The 25974-nt window shown below is 39.1% G+C and overlaps 1 protein-coding gene across 10 annotated transcripts in view; it reads left to right on the top strand.

Annotated features, from left to right (window-relative positions):
- Positions 1-25974, top strand: part of NDFIP2 (Nedd4 family interacting protein 2) — a 119964-nt gene that overhangs the window by 48243 nt on the left and 45747 nt on the right. For all 10 annotated transcript variants that reach the window (XM_048946419.1, XM_048946396.1, XM_048946387.1 and 7 more), the window contains one exon: positions 1559-4390. The gene's annotated coding sequence lies outside the window, so the exon portion shown is untranslated. The remainder of the gene's footprint in view (positions 1-1558; positions 4391-25974) is intronic.

Raw genomic sequence — 25974 nt, 5'->3', positions numbered from 1 at the left:
GATGTAGTATTTGCTGCCCATTGAGATACTGTCCTTTGTGTAGGAAAACTGGCTTTAGTTGTCAACCTTGTGTTAGCAAGCTAGGAAGCACTAAGCTGCCTGCATAATAAATTTGATTGACATGAGTGACATGCATGTTCAGAAAATAGAAATAGGTAAGTGTTGCTCCTCTTTACATGACTGGCCTAAGACAGTGGCATACAAGGATGATGATTGTGTATGCAACAATATGTTCTATGTATCCTTCAGGTATCTGACACACAGTCTGCCACATATCCACTCTTAATGCTTTTTATCCATTAGGTGGACCTATTGGACTTCATTATGTAAATTAAACACAAATGGAGATTTTTGCTTTAACTTTTTACCTGACCTGCATGATGAGATAAATCTAAATCCAGAAATAAGTACTGTGGCATCTCCTTTACTCTGCAGTTTACTTGAGTCAAAGCACAGTGTTTAAGCATTTTAACCGTATAGCAGCTTTTGATGTGATAAAGCAGACTAACTCTTTTTTTTAAATTGGCAGCAGTATTACTATGGAGTAAACAACAACACATGTTTTTGAAATCTGAAGGGGGGGGGAAAAATGGAATTACCTGGAAAAGATTATTCCTTTTATGCGAAACAGTGATATATGGTTAATAACACTAATAAATAATTGTGCCATGTGATATACAGTTCTTGATCATGAAATGAACCTCTTAACATCTCTGTGATGTGTAAGCTTTGCTCTGACATTTTGTGAAACTGTAGTAAGTTAAAATTTACTAAAATGCTGTATATCATTATTTATTGATCTGAAGTGGCATCTGCATGGCAGAATTACCTTTTTACAAGAGTAGCATGTTTCTCACTTTTTTAAGTTTTTAGAATATTAAAATTCATACAAAGAAGACTGTGAAAACCTGTACCTATTGGCTTTCATTGTAATGAAGCATAAAAATACTGTTTTAAAAATTATCACTAGGACTAAACGGTATTTGAAAATACCTTGAAGAGAATAAGAATGTAGGATAATGTGGTCTGTGATTCTTTGTTATCCCTGCCTAAAATTCTGCATTTGGACAAAAGACTGATACCTTACTCAGTATTGAGTGATGTTAATGAGTTGTCCTGTTTGACTTTGGTGGCTTCCTTTAGCTATAAGCATTTTCAACCACTGGGATGTATGAGTTGATAAGGGGTTTGAAATTTCCTTAGAGAACTGAACACCTAGATGCTATTGTTTAAGTGTTGTAAGTATTGAAACAAGAAGTTCAAATTAATTGCTATCACACTTCAAACAGCCTTATTCTTCTGTAGACAGGTAACTTCATGTATAATCGCTATTAGTTTTAATTAAGAAATAATGTAGCCTTTGATAAAATATAGCTTTGTAACCTTTAGTAAAAAACATTGCTTTTACAGAATAATAAGTTGTCAATAATTTGTACCATCCAGACATGGGTGGAGGGAAGGCTGTTCTTTGCTGCTGCTGCATTTCATGTCATTTAGCAGTGTTGCTTCCGTGTAATCTCTCCAGTGAACTGAAATGCAATTCTTTCTTTATCTCCAGACTGCATCAAACAGACATTCCTTTCTTGTACCAGTGTGAAATTTCCAGATGATCCCTAATCCTGCAAGTTAATAGGATAGAAGACTACTAAAAACAGAAGACAAATAAGTGAAGATACTGCTTCAAAATAGAATGACAGGATGGCTTATGCTCAAGTGCCAGTTGTAGTCATTCTAATAAATATTTATAATTGCTGCCTTTTGTTTCAGCACATCTGCATACATGCTTACTAAAAAACAATAGTGCTGAAGTAAGAACAAACCATCTATTAGTATTGATTAGGTACAGTCAGACTTGGTTAATCTGTGCTTGTTTTACCTGACACGTGTAAGTGGTAACTTGTTTCACAAAACGTGTGTACCACTGACTTGTTGATCTGAAGTTTGAGTAAAATGAAATGCATTAAATGATTTAGATTAACCAGTTCAGACAATTTTTTCTATAATTTAGATTCATCTAATGATTATGTAGAACAATTTTACTATTTACTAAAACTCAAAATTTCCTTGGTGTCACGAACTTGCATTCATCAATATTTTATTGAATTCACACCAGAATACTGGTTTACTTAGGGATGATACCCCACGTTGAGTCCCCTGTAAATAATTCTGCTTAGATTACTATTTAAATTGCTTCTTAGGAACTGTGTCAAAATATATTTTGTAACAGTATATTCTCCAAATTGTTTAATCTGCATAAGAGCTATATGCATTTTTTTGTTAATTTGACTATTTGGGTATAATTACTATTAGATGTAATTTTTGAGGTAAAGGCGTTGAATTGGTTATCATCACAGCTTTCCTCACATGGATTTTAGCAGGAAAGGGCTTGAGTCGGAAAGCCCTCATTCTTATGTATGTAAGAATGATCCCATTACTTGATGGAGCTCATGTTAGCAGGGATGGACAGCCTTGCACCTGTAGTCCTGGATTATGCAGTTGGATCCTTGTGTATGCACCTTTGTTCCTGAAACAGTGTATTGCAAATGTATTCCCTGATTTATAACACTGACTCTGTTTAAAAATTCTCGAGTTTGATATAAACTCAACATCTATTTAGGATATTCTCAAGAAAAAGAGGAAAAAAATTCTCTGCCATTTCATAAGAATAAACTAAATGCAAGATAACTTTGGAAATAATCTATGAAGGAAAAGAAATCTTACTTTTAAAGCTCTGAAATTGGAAAAAGTGTGTTGCACTTCTCTCAGTGTTCATTTAAGTTATACCATTACTTTGCTATTAAATATCATCTCTTTGGGGGTTACTCTGTTAATGCACATTTGATTTCCTTTAATGTTTATCATTTATACTTCTACCTAAGAAGGAGAATGCATCTCTCAGTCCTTTGTACAACTGGAATCTCAGTTGCAAAATACATTGGTTGTTGGTTGCACCTTTGGGGAAAAAAATTACAAATACTTTCCTCCAGTTTTTATATTAGGATTCTGCCTTTTTATTACTAACATTAAAAATGAGATTTATGTTTTGAGTTAGTGCTGTATTCAATTTTGTATCTGTAATGAATGTTTAAAATATGCATATGTAAACTGGTTACATTATTAGTTTTCTTAATCTTTCAGAGATACTGAAAGTGATTAAAACCTTAGGGGCACCTTCACTTCCCCGCTTTTTATGGAAAGTAAAATTAAGTAGAAGTTCCTTCTAAACTTAGCTGTTGGTTTCTCTGTTCTTTTGCATCCATTGTCCTTATGAAATAAGAAACAGATAATAAAACAGTGCTTTGTTTTGCTAATTAAGACTTAGGCTTGTTTTTTTAATTTTATTTTTATTTTATATATTGAAAACCGCACACTCCAGTATTTGTGGAATTACAAGGAAGTTAGTTGACAAAAGAGATCAGTCTATCGTCTCTTACTTTTCTCATGTTTTATGGCAACATACTGTAGCAGCATTTCTTTGTAATGAGTTAATGTAACTGTGCAAAGCATGCAATATTGATTTCTTTTTTTTCTGTGTTTGCCGCTGTTAACTAGTACAGTTTTCCATCTGTGTCAATTTCCTTCAATTAAATAGCAGTCATCTGACAGATTTATTTTGGTTTGCTCCAATGCATTCTACAGAAGGTTTCCTACAAATTCTTGTTGGCTTTTCATGTGTTTTGTTGTTTGTTTGTTTGTTTGTTTGTTTTTTACTGCATTAGCTCAGAAAAGTTCTCTTTCAGACAAATGTTACATAGGGTTATCTAATCCTCTGTAGTTGATGCAGCAGTTTGGTAGCCTGAAATCTCATCAGCAGGAGGAAGGGAATTGGAACACAATTTTCAAAGACTCTGCAATCTATTCCAGATGTTTCAAATACTGCATATTTTCCTTGCTATTTCCTGTGAGCTTGGTTAGGAACAGCTGGCTCTGTGGTTTAGAGACACCTGGCTAGCTTTGCTTTGTGTCTAAGTTGGTTATGAAAAAAAATATCACGAACTCAACAGTGAAGTTGACTGTAAACAGATTTTGTATGAATGTAAATAAGGCTTTGAAAGTTTGGGGCAAAAACGGAGTGGAGAAGAGAAAATTTCATTTTATTCAACTGTCTGAATGTAATGCATTTAGTTTTTATCATCTACTTTTATTGATGTGAACACCACAGGGAGATGGATATCATGAATGTTATTCAAGTAGCTTGCAGTTCACGCTTGGGAAATGATCCATCACTAACGCTTCCAAAGCAGATGACTCTGAAATTATAGTTTTGGGGAGGGAGGGTGAAGGTTACCTTTAAGCTTTCACTTTGCTGTCTCAGCTCCAGTGTATCCTGGAAGGACTATATTGTGCCCTACTCCTTCTGAGTCTGCTTCTCTTTGAATGATGGCAACAGGTGAGGAAAAGAGATTTTATTAACATATTGTAGCATCACAAAGCTTTTAATTTATTTTCTTTAATCTCATTTTTGAGAATGTTCTTCACTAAATACTCTGCATCAATCCTTCTGTGTTTGTTTTCTTTGTTCACTTGAACAAAATATTCAACTTGTGAAGTTACCACTGCTTTCTGGACTTCTGAAAAGTGACTAACATCTGATATGAAGGTAGATATCTCTCAGTAAGGAAAATGTTTCTAATCATCCTAAAACTGGATTAGCATGTACACACTGCTATCCAGTTTGATGTATGTTGCTTTTTTTTCCCATTATCCCAAGACCCTTAGCATGATTTTCCTCTGTTCCAAGGATACTTTTATTGTCTGCATCTTCTCCACTTGGCATGTTGTTGCAGTTATACTTATGTTTTTGCATCTTCACTCTTCAATTTTCTTGTGATGAAAGAAAAACTGTGTGTGTGTGTGTGTGTGTGTGTGTGTGTGTGTGTGTGTGTGTGAAGGTACCCTCAGTGTAATGCAGGAAATGTTTCATTGTTTCATCATTATGCACATCTTACACAAATGTCTAACCTTAATTTTCTAGATTGCTGTAGTACCCTGACTTCCAAATGCCCAGCTGTGTGGAACAGATGCCTACTGGTATAATTTAACAGTAAAGCATGCCTCACTTGCACATGTTCATTAAATTAGTATTGCAGTAGCGTTGCCGGTTTCCGTAGATCCTCTACTTCTTTGAGGAACAATATCCATCCACTTCTTCTGTATGTAGCTGATGAGCACTCACTCCTGCACTGTGAAGTTTTAAGTGTATTTTCCCATTAGTAGTGGCCAGTTGTTCCAGTAAAGTCTATTGGTCTTGTGGAAAGTGTTATTATGAAGGCTACTCCGAAAATAATGCCTCCTATTTTGTGATGTTGACCCATGATGTCTGAGGTGGATGGAGATGGTATGGTAGTAGACACTGAACCTTCCCACCAATATTTCATTGTTTTGTTGCTGTGCAAGAGAAGGCAGCAGAGGGGCAATCTGACAAAATGACATCTGACATGGAAGTGCATATGAAGCAAAAGTGCATCATTGAATTCCTCCTTGAAGAAAAAAATGACACCTACTGACATTCATGGATGTTTGCTGAATGTTTATAGAGACCAAACAGTGGATGTAAGCACAATGAGGTGATAGGTGGTACACTTAAGCAATAGCAACAGCAAAAGAGGTCATCTCTGCTGGTGCAGATTTTTATGAGCACAGCATGCAGATTCTCATTGATTGTGGGTGAAAACGCATAGCTGGTGATAGTGGCTTTGTTGAAAAATAGCATTTTGTAGCTGAGCATTTGCTCTATCAAATAGTGTTATTTTGCACTTTGTGTCTATTGTAGTTTCTATGGAAATAAGAGACATTACTTTTGGAGCAACCTATATAGATTAAAGCTGATGCTACTAGATCTGTAACTGTAGTATGAAGTTCTGTTCTTCCTCGCATCTGTAAGTGATCTCTACTCAACTAATTAGACAGCTTTCCTTGTAACTTTAATAGAAAGTCTTTGTTCCATGGGGATCACTTTTGCAGAAGAAACTGATAAGACAAACTCTACTATTTTTACCAGAAATGGAAATCAAATCCAACATAAAAGATGTTACTTTATGAAGGCAGTGATTTGTCTTGTAAATAATTACCAGCATTCAGTTGTAGTGTTACTTTGATTTCTGAAATATTGCTAATTTTCTGATGAGGAGTCAGCGAGGCATCATACTTTGTGGGTGGGTTTTTTTTTGTTTTTTGGGGTTTTTTTAGTAGAATAATAGAATTGTAGGATCATAGAGTGGCTTCGGTTGGAAGGGACCTCAATGACCACCAAGCTCCAACTCCCCCTACTGCAGGCATGGCCACCAAGCTCAACATTTAATACTAGACCAGGCTGCCCAGGTCTCCATTCAACCTGGCCTTGAACACCTCCAAGCATGGGGCATCCACAACCTCTCTGGGCAGCCTGTTCCGGCCTCACCACTCTCTTGGTAAAACAAAGAAAAAAAAAAGTGGGGAAGTCATAACACTCATTCTGGTTTTGCTGATAGCACTGTAAGATAGATGTGCGTTGAATGCAAGAAATACAGCATAATCTCCTGGTTAAATAAAAAAGTGTACATATTCAAAAGATTTAAATGTTTTTGAATCGTGACTGTAAACTGACGTTTGCATTGGACTCAGTGGATTACATGTGGCTTGGCTCAGGTCTGATCTCTCCTCATCAGGTGCAAGTGTTGCTCTGCAGCATGCTCTAGATATGCTGTGTTTTCAAATTGAGGTTGCTAATTACTCTCTTCTTGCTCATTAAGCACATTTACTGACAAGGGAGTGTGCAGACCTTCCACTATATGTTTGCAGTACCTAATTTAGCTGGCATTTCTGACAATGTGATGTGAATATATTTGTTTGCAATCATTGCCCTCTTTCTTTCCCACTTGACCAGTACCTAGGCCACTTTGCGTACGTATGTAATTTGTGAAAGTAGTCCTTAAGTTTTCTTATCTTCCTGGAGACAAGTGGAATAGCAATCCTGCACTTGGGCAGATGGAAAGTCCCAGCTCACTGTCCATGAAGACACTTGGACAACAGTTGTGTTAGCTATCCCATGTGCAATACTTCTACAGTTGGCAGATTGTCTACCTGCCTTGACAGTAAGAATGTAATCTTCAGCCTTAGTTTTGATTGTATAATCTGCATGGCATATGCAGCTTTCTCATCTCTTGCAGTATTGAGATTTACGTTAACAAAGAAATTAGTGTTGTCAACTTTTATATTTTGGCACAAATCTTGGGATGATGTGCAGCTTTCTTGTGTCATACTGAGTGTGTGGTAGTAAAACAAGGTTCTGTTGAGACAGTAGAAAAAGGTCTCTTTCTTTCCAGCATATTTTTGATGATTTCCTAGGTTGGTGCAATATACCTGAAAGTTTGCTCCTCATCTTGAGTGGAACTTTCTGTAGTTGCCTGATACAAAGAGAGTACTGTGATTCATGACTGACTTCTTAGGAATTACCGTTTTACTCAAAATGTTCATTTTGTAAGACGAACTACTGCTTACTAGAAATATTGTCTATCCAGTTACAGCAACAGCTGTAGGAGGAACATTACCTAGAACAGTCGTTGCTCTACTAATAAGATCTAATATAATTCATGATTCCATTATATAAAAACCCCCCAGAAAAAAAACACCACATTTTGTAAATCACGAGAGATATCTATCTTGAAATTTGTCCACTTAGAAATGTCTTTTCACCACCTGTTTTTCATGATCATGCTCTTGAAAGGAATTGTGTGAAGTAACTGGGGAACTCTTGACAAGTGTGTGGTGCAAGATGCATAGTTCTTGCCTCCATCAGTTCTCTTAAAGATACATAATTCAACACGGTCCTTCAGTTTTGTTGTCTTTAGTGCCAAATTAATAATTTTAGAATATGAGAAGATATGTTGTTGCTTTCAAAATCAGTGAACTTAGAAGTAATTCCTTATTAGTCTGCTGTCAGTAAATGTTATTGCAAGGCATTTTTTTGTGTGCTTATTCCCTGTAGCTTTTATAAATCTTTCTCACGATGGTAACTGGACCACATATACGTTATATGTAGAATTTGATCTATATCTGTGGTCTATACCCAGGGTGACATTGCATTTTATAGACATACAGTAGTATGCATTTAATCTGTGATGATGTTAAGAAAAAAGATAGTGTGTGTTTAAAGAATAAAATAAATGTGGTGAGGTTTGCTTTGGGATTTTCAGTTTTCTACTCCTTCATCTCTGCCCTTAGTGCAGAGAAAATGGTGATTTCTGCTTCTCAGTTTTCTTGGACTTTCTCTGTTCTGTTTTTTGAAGCCTAATTGTTGTGGAGTGCTGAGCACAGTCCTGCTCCACATCTTTTTAGAGCTTCTCATTATACATCATTTGTGTTATAAAAGTGATTAAACAGCCAGTGTGTATGATTTATTCCAGATTTTGGGCTTGTGAAATGCATAAAATGCAATCCATAGTATTTGTGCTCCTAATTAGTACAGAATTGTTTTGCCTTCAAATGAAAAATGCCATACAGCTAAGTCTCAATTATCCAGAGGTAGTTTATCTGCATTATGAATCGATGAATGCCATTGACCGACACCTGCAGTGGTTTTGTTTGGCTGCCAGCTCTGCACTCATCAGTTTAGTCACGGCAACAATACTGCTTGTGAGTCCTGATTTAGGTTTGAGTTTAGAAGTGTTATTGCTGCCATTATGTGTCACAGACCCCGAGCAGATACATCCTCTGAAGCTGAGCTGGCTGCATTCAGAGCTGTGTTAGATTTCCTGTGCTGTATGTTTGGTACCTGGACTAGTGGGAAGCACTGCAGAAATTTCACTTTGAAGCCAGCCTGATCCTTATTTGATCAAGCTCAGGCTTAGACCTTTTATGCCACTCTGAGCATCACCATGGTGCTCTTTAGCACATCTTATCTATGTTAACTAGACCTTTTTTTCATAGTACTGCGAAGTGCATATCAAGCTGATATCTGTAACAAGTTCCTTTATGAATGTGTTTTCTGGTGTATTGCTCAGGTGTTTGATGGGCAGGAGCTGAGTTGTTGCTCTCAGGATCATGTCTATTCTTTGTGTAATGGAAAATCGAATTCCCTGACTATCCCAGCTCCTTTCTGAGTGCTACAACTCAGCACATTAAAGAGTTAGGTGTTCTCTTATTTGCTTTCCTTTGGGACCAAGTTTCCACACTCACTTCAGGGTCAGTCGTTGTTGGAGGGAAGCACAGGAGGTATCCTAGTACAAGTTCTCATTCAAAGCTGAGCTAGTGCTGAATTTGGACCATATTGCTTAGGATTTTGAAAACCCCAGAGAGCAACGATTCCACACGATCTTTGGACAGCTTGTTCTAGTGCTTTGTTATCCTCACTCATGATCATCATTGACCTAGTTTATGTGAAAGAGACAATCAGTGGCTCCTTCCATAGTACCCGAAGCCCTGAGTGATTTCCTGACAGGCAAATCCTTTGAGGCTTGAAGAGCGATGTCTTAGTGCCTATGCAGTCATGCAAACTGCTCAGCTGTCAAGTGTTGAGAGGGAAGAAGAGCATCCGGTCTCTAATGAATTGCTGACATTTCCAACACTGAATAAGGGATGACAGCCCTTCTTCCTCTATTTCCACTATTGGCTTCTTCAAGGATCTTGATCCTCAGAGCACTGGATGCTGTAAATTTTTAAGACTGTCACTTCCTCTTCCTCCATACATGACGTTAGGTAATCTGTGAGTCCTACTGTAGAATAACTCCAAGTTGAGGTATCTAAATTGCTTGGAGTGGGATTTAGAACTTCTAATTTCATTTACCTAAATATTCGATCATCTGGTCTAATCTAGACCACCAGGGATTACTTTGTAGTCATCTAAAGAGTGTCATCATCTCAAAATGATGCGAAAGATGCATGTCCCAAATGGGGTCAACTGAATCACTGTTGAAAAGTACTCGAACTGCAAACTGTACCTTTTGATACCTTTTAAAAAAAATGAGCCCAGCACATTCATAAGAAAACAATAGCTTTTGGTCACAATGAAACTTGTTGAATAGTTTCTCATTTATAGGAAACTGACTTTTTGTCTTTGGAATTCTGTTAAGCAATTTTACTCCAGCTCCCAGTGTTCCTGCCCTTCAGGCACATCTGTCCTGTGTCTGAGGATACCATAACTTCCAGAGTCGCCAATTCTCTAGGTTCCTCCAGGATCCTGCCTCATATTTGGCAGTAAGCTTCAGTCTGTGGTGTTCTTAATGAAATGGTTTGGGCTTTATGAAATCCTGTTTTCCTACTGACTTTGTTTCACAAACAAATAAGGATCAGCTGTTTGCTCTCTTCTCATCCAAGAACTGAGGGAACATAATATGAAGCAAGTATGCAGAGATGTTGAATTTTTTCACTAAACATGCCATTTAGCTGTGGGACTCCTTTCCCCAGTATTGTGGTGACGAGAGTGACTACGTTCTTTACAAAGACCAGAGAAATAACTTCCCATTGCTATACACCTTTTTGGTATGGTTTCTGGGGCTGTATGTTTTTACAGTAAAGCTGGCGAGGTGTTAAGAGTGACAGACAATGAGTTGCTAGTCAAAATTTGTCATGTTCCCAGCATGTTTACTTACCTTATGAATGGTCTTTATTATTTCTAGATTAATTGCTACTTGGGATGGATTTTGAGATATCAAGCATTCATCCAAGCACTCTGAGCCCTGTGGCCTTGCTTGATTCTCGAATCCTCCCAAAAATACCAACATCTCTACCAGAGCAGAAGATACTCCTTGGTCCCCAGGCCAATTGTGTGGACTGGCGTCCATCTACACATTTGCAACTTTGCCTGCTCCAAGTCTGTTGGCTACATCCATGCTGCATACATCCACAATACTCGGCCTTGGCTGTTGTTGCGTCTTAAGTCAGGAGTATTATTTTCCAAGGACTTACAGAGTAGGAGAGGAAAGAGAGTCGAACCTGGTGCAGTCTTAGCCATGCTGCCTTTTGGGAACTGCTTCTGGAATACAGTTTCTTGACAGAACTGCATCCAAGTTCGGTCATGGGGAGAGAGCCTAGTTACAGCAGTCCAAAATAGCGCCAGAAAATGATCTAATAGCTCAACAGTGCAGAAGATCAGGGCCCCATTGCTTGCATTCAGAGTTCAATTCTCATTTAGCAATGTGGATGTAACCTTAAAACCTATATCCATTATGATGCAAAGTTACTTAGCTGTGAGCTCCATCAGATAAATTTGGAACAAGCCTTTATACTCTTGAAGGAATTGCGTAGGTTCTTTCAGCTCTGGTGAACTGTTTCATACTGCTGCAACATAAGCAGAATATAGGGGTTGTCTGAATGTCTCAGTCTCTTATGAAATGAGAAGTGATTCAAAATGCAGTGCAATAACCAGAAGGACTTGGAGTATTTAGTTGCAGGCACTGGGGAACAGGAGAGTCTGCCACTACTCAGAATCTTAAACCTGCCTTCCTCACTGCTTGATAAGTTAAAATGCTGTAACTGTGTGAATTCCAGGCAGGTAGCAGGAGATGTATGTTAATATTTAATTTCCATCCTGCAAGATTTAAGAGTGCCTCCCAGCTTCTAATTCTGCTCTGTATCCCATCTTCTGGTGCGCTGGTTTCCGTACAAAGGAAGGGGGTTGCAGTGAGCTCTGAAAATATCCCTGGATCTGAACAATTATGAAAGGAAGGTGTGTTACAGAATACACTTGCCCTGCCCAGCCAAAGAGACCAAATTCAGATAGTTTCACAAGCTGTAAGGTCTCAAATCCTGCCAACATTAGCACATAATCTTCACTTTATGTTTGCAAGCGGTCCCCTTGCTTTTGAAGAGGAGGAGTTGAGAAAAGAGGCTTCTTTTGTAAGATTGTTTTTGAGTTTGACTTTTTTTTCCGTCTTTATTAGTCTTTTTAGTTAAAAAGAAAACAGCAAATGTGGCTTGTTTAATATTGTAGTCAAGTTTTCCTCCTTTAGGCTTCTGTAAAGAGGTACAAAAACTATTACAGAGCTGTTTACATAAGGCTAAATAATAACTGGCCGTTTATTGAGGGGCCAGATAAGTATCTGAAAGGTAATGCCTTATGTAGGCTTTGGATTCTGCCTGGTGCTTGTGCCCACCCAGAAGGCTCAATAAAATGGTTTTTTTTCTTTACCACTGTTCTACTTAGAGGAGGCTTCCTGAATTCAGCTATATAAACTTTTAATGAGTGACCTATTTGCAAAACTCCTTTACGGATTGGCAAACAGCATTGATACAGAGCTCATAATGCTTTCTGTGCTGCCACCTCCTTCTCCTCCATGTCCCCTCTAACTGGAATGTGACCAAAGCAGAAATATTTTGAACCAAACTTGACAGCAGCAAAATACAGCACTGACAACAGCTACATACAGCATTTCTGCACCTTGTTGTATCAACATTGGAAAAAAAATAGGCACCTTGTGTTGAGACTGGTGTTGTGTACCATCTGCCCAGCTGATGAGAGGCTTTTCAGCCCTAAAGTAAATAGCTCTTGCTAAATGCTAAGGCCTGTACTATTGTTGACATACTGATAAAAAGCATTTGCAGTATCCAGTATGCTTTCTCTCACTGCTTTTGAAAGGTGCAATGAGTTCTAGCACCAAAAAAGCAATCAGTTTGGATGTGGCATGTTGTGCTTTAGAAGGAAAAATGCGAACGTCTGTTTGGATGGAGTGTAGCTCTCACTCCTGCTTCCTCTTTACCTGACAGTCACAGGATCTGTGTTTTTTTTTATTCAAACATAGGAAATGTTGGATTAATTTCTCCATATTGAGCTATGACACCTTCTTGAAATTTTATTATTATTATTATTATTACACTTTGATCTTCTTTAGGCTTAATGTATTCCCTAAAAGGAATTTAAGAACTAGAACTGAGGGGCAAATAATCCTCAAACTTCAAAGGATCAAAATAATTAAAAAACAAAAATTTGGTTGCAGAAAGGGAAAGGCAAGTTGCAATGTTAGACACTGTTTGAAACCCAGATGTCTTCACACTAGTCAAGACAACATGGTGAGAGGAGTTTTTAATGATGTAATGGTTTTGTGATTCTTGGTTTTTGGTATTCCACATCATAACATCATGTAGTGTATGGGTAATTAAAGAGTTAATAATCCAGTTCCTTGGACTGACAACTTTCTGGATTCTTGGCTCTCAGAAGAGAAAAAGAACTACATATCCCAGGGGATCTTTTGCGTGTGAGGCAAATGTGTTAAGTCACAGGAGGAAGGAAGTCATGGGATTTTGCTCTCTCTTGCTGCTGCCTGGCAGAGGATATGGATGTGCTTCCAAGCCATATGCCTTCAGTTCAAAGTGGGCTTTTTGGTTTTGGAAAACTCTCTCTCTCTCCTATTTTATTTGATTTGTTAGTCTCAATTTCAACTTGATTGTATTATATTGTGCTATCTTGCATTTCAGTGTCATAGTTAGTAAAATAAATTTTCCTCCTTAGATCGTTGCTGCTGTTCTGTTTTTTTTTGTTTGTTTGTTTGTTTTGTTTTTGTTTTGTTTTGTTTTTTTCTTCAGCCCAGCTCCCTACCCCTTTTCCCTTTTCTTTCCCATTTTTGGAGGCTGGGAGCCCACAGGCCTACTGCCCGCCTGTCATGGGCATAGATTGATCTAGTTAACTCCGTGACAGATGAGTAATCCAGTTCATCATATGATATCTCAATAAATTCTGAAAAGCAGAATTATTACTTGTGGGTGTGCAGTCAGGTGTTTTTTAAGCAAAAAAAAAGGAGTTAACTCCTAGAGAGAGCTGTGGTCCGAATTTATCCCAGAGACAATTAGCAAAGACTTTTTACAAAAAATGTTGCCAAAAAATTAATTATGTAGTGCCTATAGACTTTACTGGTTCCATCTTAAAAGATATCTATACTGCTGCGATGATGATGAACTGTATACATCACATATGTTGTAAAAAGAAAGGGATAGGGAGAGGAGAGCAAACAAGTGCCAATTAACATCTGGTTTCACCTGGAACACATGGGTTTCACATCTTGGAGTCTGTTCTGTTTTAGAGTTCACATACGGGCTTTGTGAGAGGCCAGATGCACATGCTGATTGTAAGCAGAGTCTATCCTTCATGTATAAGGTACCTAAAACTTCACTGTTTATTGCTGTACCCAGAGAGAATCACAGAATCATAGAATTGCTCAGGTTGGAAAAGACCTTAAAGATCATCAAGTCCAACTGCAACCTGACCATACTATCCTAAATCTAACAACCCATCTCTAATTCATGTCCCTGAGAGAAGGACAAAAGCACCCACATTCATCTCAAAGTTGTAGTCAGAAAGTGAAATAAAAATACACATCTGTTGTCCAGGACATTACACTGTGTTTTAGTGGTTTCCCAGTGAGTTGCCCTGTAGACCCTTCTGCCTCTTTAGTAAAAATTTTTGATATAATTTTCCTCCCCAGTATTAGGCTAGCTCTTTTTTAATAACAGCAATTAACAAAAGGCACAAGAGATCCATTTGAACAAGTGGCCTGGAAATGCCAAATTTTGACTGCAGTGCAGTTGAAGGTTTGTGTAAACGTCTTTAGCCTGAGATCTGAGTTCAAATATTGGTTAATTCAGCATGCTGGAAAGAGCTTGAGAGTTTATTTGTGTGCATCTCAAAACCACTGCATAGTTTGGCATGGGAAGGGAATAGCAGAGAATTTGCAGGTCAAGAATGAGGTTAGTTGGCAGAAGGGTGAGGAAGCTTGCACAATACCTGCCCACAATTGGTTTGGCTCTTGCTGATACAAATGTCCCTTGCTGTCATGAGCTCTGAAGTCATCTACAAATCAAACAATTTTAAAGAAACATCTGGTATGTTATAGACATTTGAATAAAACTGTAAACAGGAATCAAGCTTATTAATGAAATGGTCTTTATCAGTGGAAACGGGGGTCTGGTTCTTGAGGAGCAGAGATTGATGGGAGATGTCTTTCAGGGGAGGGAGAGGAGCCTCTTCTGTGCAGTGAAATGCATCCATCTGGACTGTCCCCACCAGGTGTTTTGGTGAAGTTCTCCATAGGAATGTGTACTCATAAAAAATGGAGATTCAGTGAACAAGCCAACAGGCAGGGATGGATTTATGTCCTTGGCAATCCAGACCGGTCTCCATATGTTGTTAACATTAGATGGCGAGAGAAATTAACTGTATCACATGCTGTTGCACAGCCTGTATTTTGAGCCTCTCCCGTTTAAAAACAGCGTAAAACAAATGGAAAAGATAAAACAAGTATTTTCCTCAAGTGAGAACAGATGGCAATGTTTTCAGGCGCTGGAAGGCCTCCATGACCAGGAGGCAGCAGAGGTGCAATGAGTGCTCCTCAGGGCACTGGATGACCTCTTTATGCAGCAGGAATGTCTAAATCCTCCAGAAACACACTTTTTGTCACAATAATGTATATTTTTTAACCAGCTGTCCTCCTTTTGCCTTACTGTGGCTTAAAGTTGAAAATATGAGTATGAATTTTCTTGATGGACACAATTGTTACTCATTATGATGGTTGGTTCATTAGACTGAATTTTTCCCATTGTCCTGCAAATCTTATGGGGCCTTTAATATGGCACCATCGAGCATCTCAGCTTTCTTCCTTTCATATGTTTCAGGAAACGTGGGAGTTTGTTATTGATTTTTGCAACATCTAATTTGCTTGCAGGCTGTTTGGCCAGTCGATATCTTCAGCCGTTTATGGGCTTCAGTGCCAGGAAGCCGAGGAGCTGTGCCTGGGTTTGGGTGAGGGACCAGATATTGGCAAGGCTTGGAGGTAACCTCCCACTCACATGAATAAACCACAGAGTTGCTTTGGAAAGCAATTAGCTTGATAACTCTGCAGTTCAGCCCTATGTATAATTAATTTACAAAATATGTGGGCTGACTTGAGCTCCTTAAAAGTCTGAGTTGGAATTTTGTTTAACAACGTGGATTTTAAGTCTCTGCAACACAAAAAAAAATTGAAACAAAACAAAATGAAAAAAAACCCACTTGCTATTGTCCAACAATTTTGTCAGTAGAGCATCTGTTTGGAGAGGCTTCAATTCTGATTTCACCTGTGGGCAATTTCAGCTTCCCAAGGGGGTGCCCCAAGCACCAGGTTGACTGGGAGCTGTTTTCATTATCCCTGATCACATTTTCTTCTTCAATAAAAACGACTGGCCTACTGAAATAATAACATCATTAATGAAGTTGCTTTACTTCCCAGTAGAACACCCTAACCAATAGGCCTTCAGGTCATTTCCCTCTCTTTGTTCAATCTATATTTAAGTTAATTAATTGATACAAAGTGTGGAGTGGAAGGGTTGCAGCAGGAGAGCTGCAACTCCCCAGAGATGGCTGTTGTGGCTTTCAAATCCAGCATGGAAAATGGGAGCTTGTAGCAGTATCTCCCAAACCTTGCATGTGGGCTGTTGGATAAATGCACTGCTGCCTTTCTTTTGTAAATGGTACCTACGCACTGCTGTTAAACCATTAGGAAAGAGGTTTTGCTAGTCCGGTATTGTTTGGTTTTGTTTTTTTGTTTTTTTGTTTGAGTGTCAGTGAGAACCCCCTTCTTCAAACTACTTTTTGATTTGGAAAAAAATTGCCTTTTGGGTTTTTCAGTGGTTTAATTCCAGGCTTAAGTAAAACAAACTACCCAAATGAATTTGTTCACCCATCTATAACTACCTGGGCCTTGCAGAGAAAAGACAGAGGGGAATGCAGCTGCAGGGCAAGGAGAGACCTTGCTGTTATTTCATCTTCCATCTGCTGCAAGATGATGAATTTTGCTGCATGTGGAAAATAGTCATGGCTATAGGATTGCAGTTTAGCTCTGACCTTCTGGGCAGTTCATAGTACTGGGGAGCTTGATGGTTTGATGGGTTTGCAATCGTCGTTGCACTTCCTTACACTCCGTAAATGTTTTGAAAGCAAATGCTCTAGCTCCAACCACTAGAGACTTTATTTTTCAGTGTAATCTGAGATTGGAGAGCATATTTTGCAGAAGGGCTGAAATGTGGGCCTTTGTGAAATATAGAGCAAAGGCTGCCATCATTTGTTCATGCCTGTATTTCTAATCACTGACAATCTGGAAACAACCAAAGTGCTTTATACCTTCTGCAAATGAAAATGACTGAAATACTAGGCCAGCCAAATGCTGTGATATGACTACAAATAAACTACAATGTCTGGACAAATCTAGAGTGGATTATCTGTCTAATCAAAATTTGTAAGGTGTTTTCAATGGAACAGAATCTGAATTTCTCAGCATCAAATCATCAAATAACTTAACAATTGGCCAGGAAGTCAATTGTTTACACTAAAACAGCTTTCTTTCAAGGCTTTGGGTGTGGATGAATCAGAATATTTATTTAATGGTGGAGATGAGAATTTACCATAAACACATAATCTTGCGTGTACATCTTTGATGTAAATACCCTCTTATCCCTAATGCCTCTAACTGCTGCAATTATGTATTGTGCTATTTATACAATCCAGAACATACAAATTAAAAGAGAAAATCCTATACAGAGTGCGCAGAAGCACCTGATGCAGGGAACCGGAGCCCTTGTTTCCTTATGGGTTTTGTGTTTCTAGCAAAAAAGATGGCTTCCAAGCACAAATGTTTTCCTTCTTCCATTTAGTTACAATATAGGTGACTTCTAGAGAAGAAGAATCAACTTCTTTTCTCCATCTTCATAATCATAGTATTGTAGGGGCTTGCAAACTTTGTCCTTTCTCCTTCGCTGGGTTCAGCAGTGTGCTGGCTGTGTGCTCGGCAGCACTTGCAGCAGTTAATGGTGAAGTGATCACTGCTGGAGGAGATGCTTTGCAGGCCGGTTCCATCGAGGCGTGTGTCTCCCTTACTGAGGATTTTAAAATTGTACACTGGGAAAACCCTACTTGCCAGAACAAGATCTTTTTACTCACAGCAAGAACAATCTCCTATTGTCTCCAGGGATAAAATGGTGCCAGTAAAAGATAAAATCCCCGTGCCAACATGGTGATACATAGTTATGTTAACTGCTTCACCACTATGTTTAACTATGAGGTAAAGGCCTCCAAGTGATTTTTTTATTTTTTATTTTTTCCCTTCTGAACTGAATCTGAAGGAACTGAACACAGCAATTACACTGAAATAAAAACAAATTATATGTTCACAGTAAGAATGAGTACTGCCATTTCTGGGGGGTTCTTAAATCCTGTCTGTATGGCAGGGAATGAAATTCTGAGCCTAAAGGGTGCACTCTCCTTTCCCTTTGTGCACCTCTGTTATCTCATGACCCAACTGAAAAATTGCATCCTGCCTGGGGACATCCATGCAGCATTTTGAAGCTTCGGGAAGGATGGGGCCTTTTACAAGGCTACATGGTGGCCCATCCCTAATTGGCAAAGCAATGAGCTACTTCTATGCAACATGCACTCTCTACATAGCCCTCTTTGTGAGAGGAACCTGGAGCACCTCTTTTAAGAGCCATTGTCAGCCTAGGGTATGAGGTTCTGTGTGCACCAGAGCAATTCCTGGAAGGGATGCTGGATGCAACAACACTAAATTTGAGTGGAAAAACATTTAGCTATCCCATGCTTGTTATTTTCCACCATAGGGATGTCTTCAGGACATGATGTAGGGATTCACAGGGCATCTTCTTGTGGCACACGAGTGTGTTATTGCTGTGCTGGTGCCTCTTCCCAGACAACACTCTGCCAATGGCTGTGTGCCCAGGAGATGCGTAGGGTAGACTGCAGGGGAGATGCTGGTAGACTGCAGAGCTGTCAGGCTTAGGCACTGCTGGTCAGTAGAGGCTTTCATGATCCTTTGGCTATTTGGATATATGCAACAGCAAGGAGAATTTGGTGGTCTGAGGCTTGCTCTGTGCTTTTGTCTGATATTCCCTACACAAACTGCTGATTGTGCCAGCAGTTTCCAAAGAAGTCTATGGCTTCTCCTTTGATCTCCCATTGCTCTTCCTGTCCTGTTAAAGCCCACTTTGTAAGTTAGCTAGAGGATTGACTGTCTTTCATAGCACTGGTGTTATTTTTGAGCAGTCCTCAAATGTGTGTGATATGTCTCATCTCACCTTGCTTCTCTTTCTTTTCCATGTTCCCCTGCTCCAACTTCCCTTCACTAAATTAAAAACATCTCTCTTATTAATCAGGCAACTGAACAGTCAATAATGTATATTGCACTGTCTGTATATGTACAACACATATACACATTCATGCCTATGCATATGTAGATAGAGCGTTGCAGAAGAGCTCCAAATTCAGCATAGCTCCTAAATGCTACTGCGTTACAAACAACCAGCCCTGCTTTCAAAATCTTTTTAAGTTCAGATGTGCTCATTGTGGAGAGCTGGCCCCATTATGGGGCTTGCCCTTTTCCACTGATTACGTGGCACCAAAATGTAGAATTGAATGCAAGTCTAGGTTCATGCTGAGAAAACCCTGCTAACCTCAGGGAGAAGGAATTAGTCAGTTTTGGAATTTTAATTTGGTCCTGACTGTATTTCAACTTTCTTTCAAAAATCTGAAAAGCACGAAAAGCAGGAAAACCATGCTACATAGATGCATGTCACTGAGTTAAATGTTTGTTTGGAATAAATAAACGAAAGTGCAAACTGTTGCAAACAATCTGGCTGCAGATTGTTGTCAAAATTATATACACACATGTATATACATTTTCATTTCCTTCCTCTCCAAGATAAATTATCCCTTAAGCTTCTCCTGTGGAACATATGTGTCTCTGGAATTTCAGGACACTAAAATGTGTGGAAATGCAACATGTGAAATCAGAAATACATCTGGTTATGTACTTTTTGACTCTGGTATGGCTCAGCTTCTTGCTTCTCAACAATGTTTAGATTAAGCCCTTCAAGGCAAAAATCGATTCTCTTTGTGTCTCTAAATTTGCAGCCATGAAAATTAAAAACAAAAATAAAAATAAAAAAGAGGTGCTTTTTTTTGGTAGGGTCTTTTCCTGTCTAGCTTTACATCTTTTCTAATTGGTAAAATCAGCTGTTATGACAGAGGCAGCATCATAAATAATAAGCAGCAAGCTGTCCAACTCAAAGCTTCTTTCTCACGCTATTTCCTGCGGAGTCAGATTGTATGGATGCCTGCAAATATCTAAACTTGAACATCCCTATTACCTTTCTGAGCTTTAGAGTCTGCTCTTTGATTTGTTCTCTCAAGCTCCTTAGAGCTCCTTCTCTGCCAGTTTGGATGATGTGTAGGAGTCTGATGAATACGCTCATTATCTAATACAAAGTGGCATAAAACACTCATGCCATGAACTCCGCCACACAGCTATACCCTGCTGCAATTCTCTGATTCATGCTGTACGAGATTAATAGCATTTATGTTATTCATATATCTTAGTTGACCTTGATCTGTTAGAAACTCCCTCCTTTTTATCTCTGTCCCATACTGGGGAGGTTTTGTCCCACATTAACAATGGATCTTTTGTACTTCAAAGCACATTCCCCCCACGCCCAACATCCTGAGTTTTAATTTTCCTTACATATATAATATCTGCTCCCTTCTCTTTCCCTCTCATATTCTTACCTGTGTTTAATGGGCTGATACTATCTCAGGAGCTGCAAGCTTTTATTTTTGAAAAACATCATCCGAAGTTAACCCTTTGGAAGCTAATTGCAGGGAAAAAAAAAAAAAGATTTTAATTCTGTTCTCTTACTGAAGGAAACAAAAAACGTGCTGTAAGACAGCCAATGCTTGTAGCTTTTCGCTTCAGGGGCTGTGGAGAAAACAGCTGGGAAGCTACATAAGATGTGTGCGTGTATTGTATACAAGGGGGAAAGATGATACGAGAAGTGAAATGAGGGGAAAATGTCATACATATGATTTTTTTCTGAAAGCTATGGTTCCTGCAGGAGCTAGCGATGAGTCTCATTATGAGCTAATGACAAAAACGGGCCTCTGAGTGTGCTGAAGAAAGCCTGCCTTTAGCTCTGGGGCTGGCCTCATAGCTGTGCAACCAGCATCTACATACAGGGGCCACAGGCACTCAGCCCTACTGGCCTATCTCACTTGGCTGTGAATGCTGTCCCCATATTGCCATTGCTGTGACACCACTGCAGGTGAGCTGGGAGCTCTACTTTGGCTCTTGAAGAGCACACGCCAATGCTTGGGGCTGTCAGAACAGGCCCACACCCAGTCCTGAACCTGCAGCTGGCAGGAACTGTGCAATTCTTTGGGGTAGAGTGGCTTTTCAGCCTAGTTATTTATTTACTTAGCCCTCTGGCTTATGGTCAGCGGCTCATTAATTTTTGTGCCCTTGGCTGTCCTGGCCTTAAGCATACCGTCAGACTGCCTCCAGCCCCAGCCCTCCCCTCTCCCTCACGGAGTAAGGATGATGTCTGGCCCCACTCCACATCCCAGTTATGCTCCTGGCTGCAGCGTGGGCTGTGGGAGGTTTATGGGAAAGGAAAGAAAGCGACTGTGCAGAGGAAATAAAGCACCTTTCATTGAGATGTTCTGCGAATTCCTGCTGTTTTCTGTTTTTTGTTTGCTTGATTTGCATTGTTTTGTTTTTACATGAATTACCATGGAATGGAGTTTTTCTTATGAGTTTTCCTTGTGCATGTGTTGTTGTTGACCCCAGGTCTGAAGCACACTAAATGGTCTATGTTATAATCTATTGAATTAGTCAGGGGAGAAAAGAGAGAGAAAGAGAGAGTTTTTTTCTTCTAATCTCTGCTTTAATCCTTCACAGAAAAACCTGACACTTTCTGAAAGAATTCCTAAGTGATAACAGCCTTATCGTACTGGACCTGTGGTATGACTGTGCTGTACTGTGCTAAAGGAAAGCTCTGTTGACTCTGGATTTGCAACAGAGCATAGGCTGCTTTCACGGGATTAGAAACCCATATTCTTTGGCCTTGTGAAATTGTTTTGCTTTCTTGGCATGTTCGAACTTTCTGAGGAAGTGAAGGACTTCCTCTATGAAGGGCTGCACTGACTTCATTTCTTTGTGCTCCAAGTACTGAGACAGCAAGTTCCTCGGGAGATCTGTTCTTTGTTCACGTTGGGTTTATTTATGACATGCATCTGTCTGCCTTTTCCTCTCTGTGTTCAATACGAAGAAGAAAAAAGAAAGAAAAAAAGCACAAAGAAGAGAAGCCCTTGGTGCCTCTACAAAACCCTGTTCTCCAGTCTTTATTCAGGAACAGACTGTCACTGTAATGCATGGTGAATTACATGGCAGAGTGCAGTGCCAGCAAGTGTTTCTGAACATCAGCAGAGAGAGCATCCTGCCCACCACCTCTTCCTGGACTCTGAGGAGAGGAGCTCTATTATATATTTTTTTCTTTTTCGTTCTCTTACTCTTTTATTATTTTTTTTCTTTTTCCCTTGTAAATAATGAAAGACAAGCCATGCATCAGTATGGACAACCATTTTCTAGATTTATGGCCCACCAGGACCCACCTTTTAGGCCCAAAAGTTTCTGACTTGAAGCCTGAAGTTTTTCATGTGACACTATGTGACAAATTCCTCTTTTCCATGCAGGCCATTTGAATTCCTGCAAGTGCTGCAACACACAGGTACTGCTTTCAAAGTTGCGCAAGGGTCTTCATTAACAAGGTGAGGTCCCAACACAGTGCATCGGATGGGGCTGTGTTGCTGCTGTCCTGGGACACGCACAGGACATTGCTTGAAAAAAGACTTGCTGTCCTGAAAAGTCTGTACCTGAACACAGTAATTTTTTTGTCATGGATCAGACAGATAGATATGTAGTTTGTGATCGCAGAGTTGGTTGCTAAATTGAAAGTTTCTCTATCTCCACATTAAAGTCATTCTTTAATATCCTGATTAGTCACACTCAAGAGGGACAAAGGTAGAGGTGGAGTGAATCACTTTACAGGGATTCTTCTTCATTCAGGGGTGACCCAGGTGATATGCTTTGACTAGCTGACACCATTTTACATATCCATATTAAGTCAGAGTGAATCCCACCATGAGCAAACACAGGCAGTTCCCAGCTGGAAGCCAAGAGAATGCTTGTAACAATTCCTCAAAAAATCACACAGCTTAGATCTACCCATGGGACTTCCTTAAACGATGGATGGAGTTTCTACCTATTACGCATGTGACAGCATGTATTTAGCTGCTTGCCAATCCACAACATAACATCGTGAAGAAGATGCAGCGGAAAGAAAAAGGGGTGAATGATCATGGAACTTAAATGACTTCTTCCAATAGGAGAGGATAGGGTGTTCATGGGGTCTAAGAAGTAATTTTGTTTAACTGGAGTGAACACAATTTTTCTGGTGTAAAGGTTGATTAAATGCTAAGCTGAATGAGGAGGCCATGAAAATCTGCCACTATGGTTATTTCAGTAAGAGATTAAACAAACTTTAGTTTAGTTTGGGTAAAGAAATAAGATTAGTTGAAGAAAGATGGATCTTTCTTGCAACGGCAACCTCTGGGCGCAGAAGTCTCCTTCCTACTTCCAGTAGTGAGCAGAAGTTTAGAGGAGACTGACTTTCACAGCATTTGAGAATGGCTCAACTGACGAGTCTGGATTTGTGGGAAAACTGTGAAGTGCTGACAATTCATGAATACAGGGATTATAACAGAATTCTGAATAAGTACTTCATTGCTCATCAAGGGCTGCTGAAAAGCCATTTGAATTAATGAGTTACATGACGTGAACCTGGAAACCAGGCAGCCAAGCCCTGTCTGACATCAATTTTAACAACTTGGTAAAACATCTTTGAGAATAAATATAAAATAACTAAGCATTTGTTAGAAATTCCGGAAAATGCACTGAATAGAGGTAGTGGGAAATGTGACAATACAGTGATTATATGATATGTCTTGCTGTGCATGTTTTTGTGTGTCACTGCCACTGTGTTTGCTATAACCATCTGCAGTTGTTGCCTGTCTTGTTTGGAATCAAGACAGTGGCTGTATTTAACTGCCACCCTTTAACTAACTGCCACCATATTTCATAGTTACATTTTGTCTTGTTTCTTAAGCTCCTCTTAGAAGTGGATTCAAGCTGGCACCTTAGATCGGGCTGTTGTGGTAAGGGATGTGGCGCAGTATGGAAACACCAATTCTTCTTCACTTACTGAAGAGGGAGCTTAGAGGACTAGCTTATGTTGCATATTCATCTATCAAACTGCTGACATCAGATTAATCTAGCTCTGCCACTAGTAAAATCAAACCATTAGAGAGAAAGTGCCAGAAAACAAATCCACAGAAGTCAGTATAGAATGGAAAAACTCAGCTGGCTGTTAGGAAATACTGAGATAGTGAGGTTTAGGCAATGCTTCTGAAAGTGCAATACCTGTGTTGACATTGCATAGAAACACTTGCTGGTAACTAGGTCACAGCTATGAAACAACTCCTGGTTACCATACTGCATCTTCTCTCACAATACCAGCAGAAGATGGGGGCCATATCCCTGGCCAATTGTTAAAGTATTTCATGTCAATGTGAGCAATACGAGACTTTTTCTTCCCTACTTTGACTGTTATTTGAAGGAAATGGCTGGCTTAATTACTGAAGTCCAAAAGAAGGTTCTTGGCTGTGAATTCCACATGTTCACATGTAGGGAGGCAAGTTCCTTGCTGTTCAGACTTAGGTATATATTTTATTTTGAGAGAAGTAGAAAGGAATGACACAAAAACAACTCCAAGACTGGTCTTTACAGGCGAAGTTTGTGTAGTCTCTCAACTGTCTGTCTTTTGATGTGAATTATGTGTCAGCTTGCTTCTTGACATCTCATCACATCTTTAGGTTGTGTGAATTCCCAGGAGAAATGTTTTTTGGTACTAAAGGAAGTTTACTAGAGAAACCATGAGTTAGGTACTTCTGAGGTTATTTGGCATCTAAACAGAATTTGAAAATACAAATTTGACCTCAGAGATATAGAATAAAATAACTATAACACAATTCTGTCCTAATAGTTGCTCTGTATGGAATGCACAATCCCCATTTGAGTCTTCAGCAACTTTCACTTGTGCAATGAATAACAGGCTGTAGGGGCTAGAGGACTTTCAGTTCCTGTGGCTAAAATTTCTATATCTATAACTGGCTGTCTATCTATCTGTAGATAATAGGTCTCAGCAGGTATACCAACCTTGAGGAATCAACTGACTTCATTGTGTTTTGCTACCAAAGTTGTGAACATTTTTACAATACACTGCAGTGCCAGTTCTAACTACTCTGGGAAAATAGACCCTGTACATTTTGGATACTTTGCTTTTAGCCCCTAAGACTCAGAATTTTAGAAGCATTGAGGTCCTAATTGTGTGTGAAAATCCCTTGTAGGAAAAGGAATCATTTGCAGAAAGGGAGGTACTCCTGCCTTTGTGACACAGCTGAGGTGACTGTGACACCTTTGTGCTGCTTAGTGTGGGGACTTCGTCTTTGCTATTATCACAGATGAGACCTCACACTTCTCCTTGAAATGTTTATTTGCAATTAATTTGGAGACAGCATGCATTCATGTGTCCTAGGTATAGGTGTTTGGGGGGACAAAAAGAGAATTGTCTTACACATCCTGCCATGTTGTATGATGCTACTAATCCTACGTGTTTACTTTCAATTTACATTGTTAGCTCTATTTATCGCCTTTTATTAAAGCTTATCAGGCTGAATGTCCTGTTATGAGAAAGATGAACACCAACATGTAGAACAACCTAGATAAACAAGCTGAAAGTAGTTGAAAGCTTCCATACTCAGAAGCACCTTATTTGAACTTCTTGCGTGGGAGTATTTACTTGCAAAAGACAGGATATTGATAATCAAACGTACAATTAACTGAAAAGGTTTCTGTGTTCTTTGAGTTTAAACAAAAGAATATTGCATAAAATCTCTTGCAGTTAATTTTTTCAACTTTTTTTTTCACTCCTTTAAGTGAATGAACATATATGTTGCAATCTGCTTTACCGTAAGCTGGCTAAATGTAGGGATATTATGTGAACAAAAAAGATCAGCTTTCAATGATTTAAAATCTCATGGAACTGTTGATATAAATGGCTTCATCTGTGCAAGCT

This window comes from Lagopus muta, chromosome 1 (assembly GCF_023343835.1).
Source record: "Lagopus muta isolate bLagMut1 chromosome 1, bLagMut1 primary, whole genome shotgun sequence".
NCBI classification, from domain to species: Eukaryota; Metazoa; Chordata; class Aves; order Galliformes; family Phasianidae; genus Lagopus; species Lagopus muta.
This window is presented reverse-complemented; position numbering and strand designations above follow the sequence as displayed.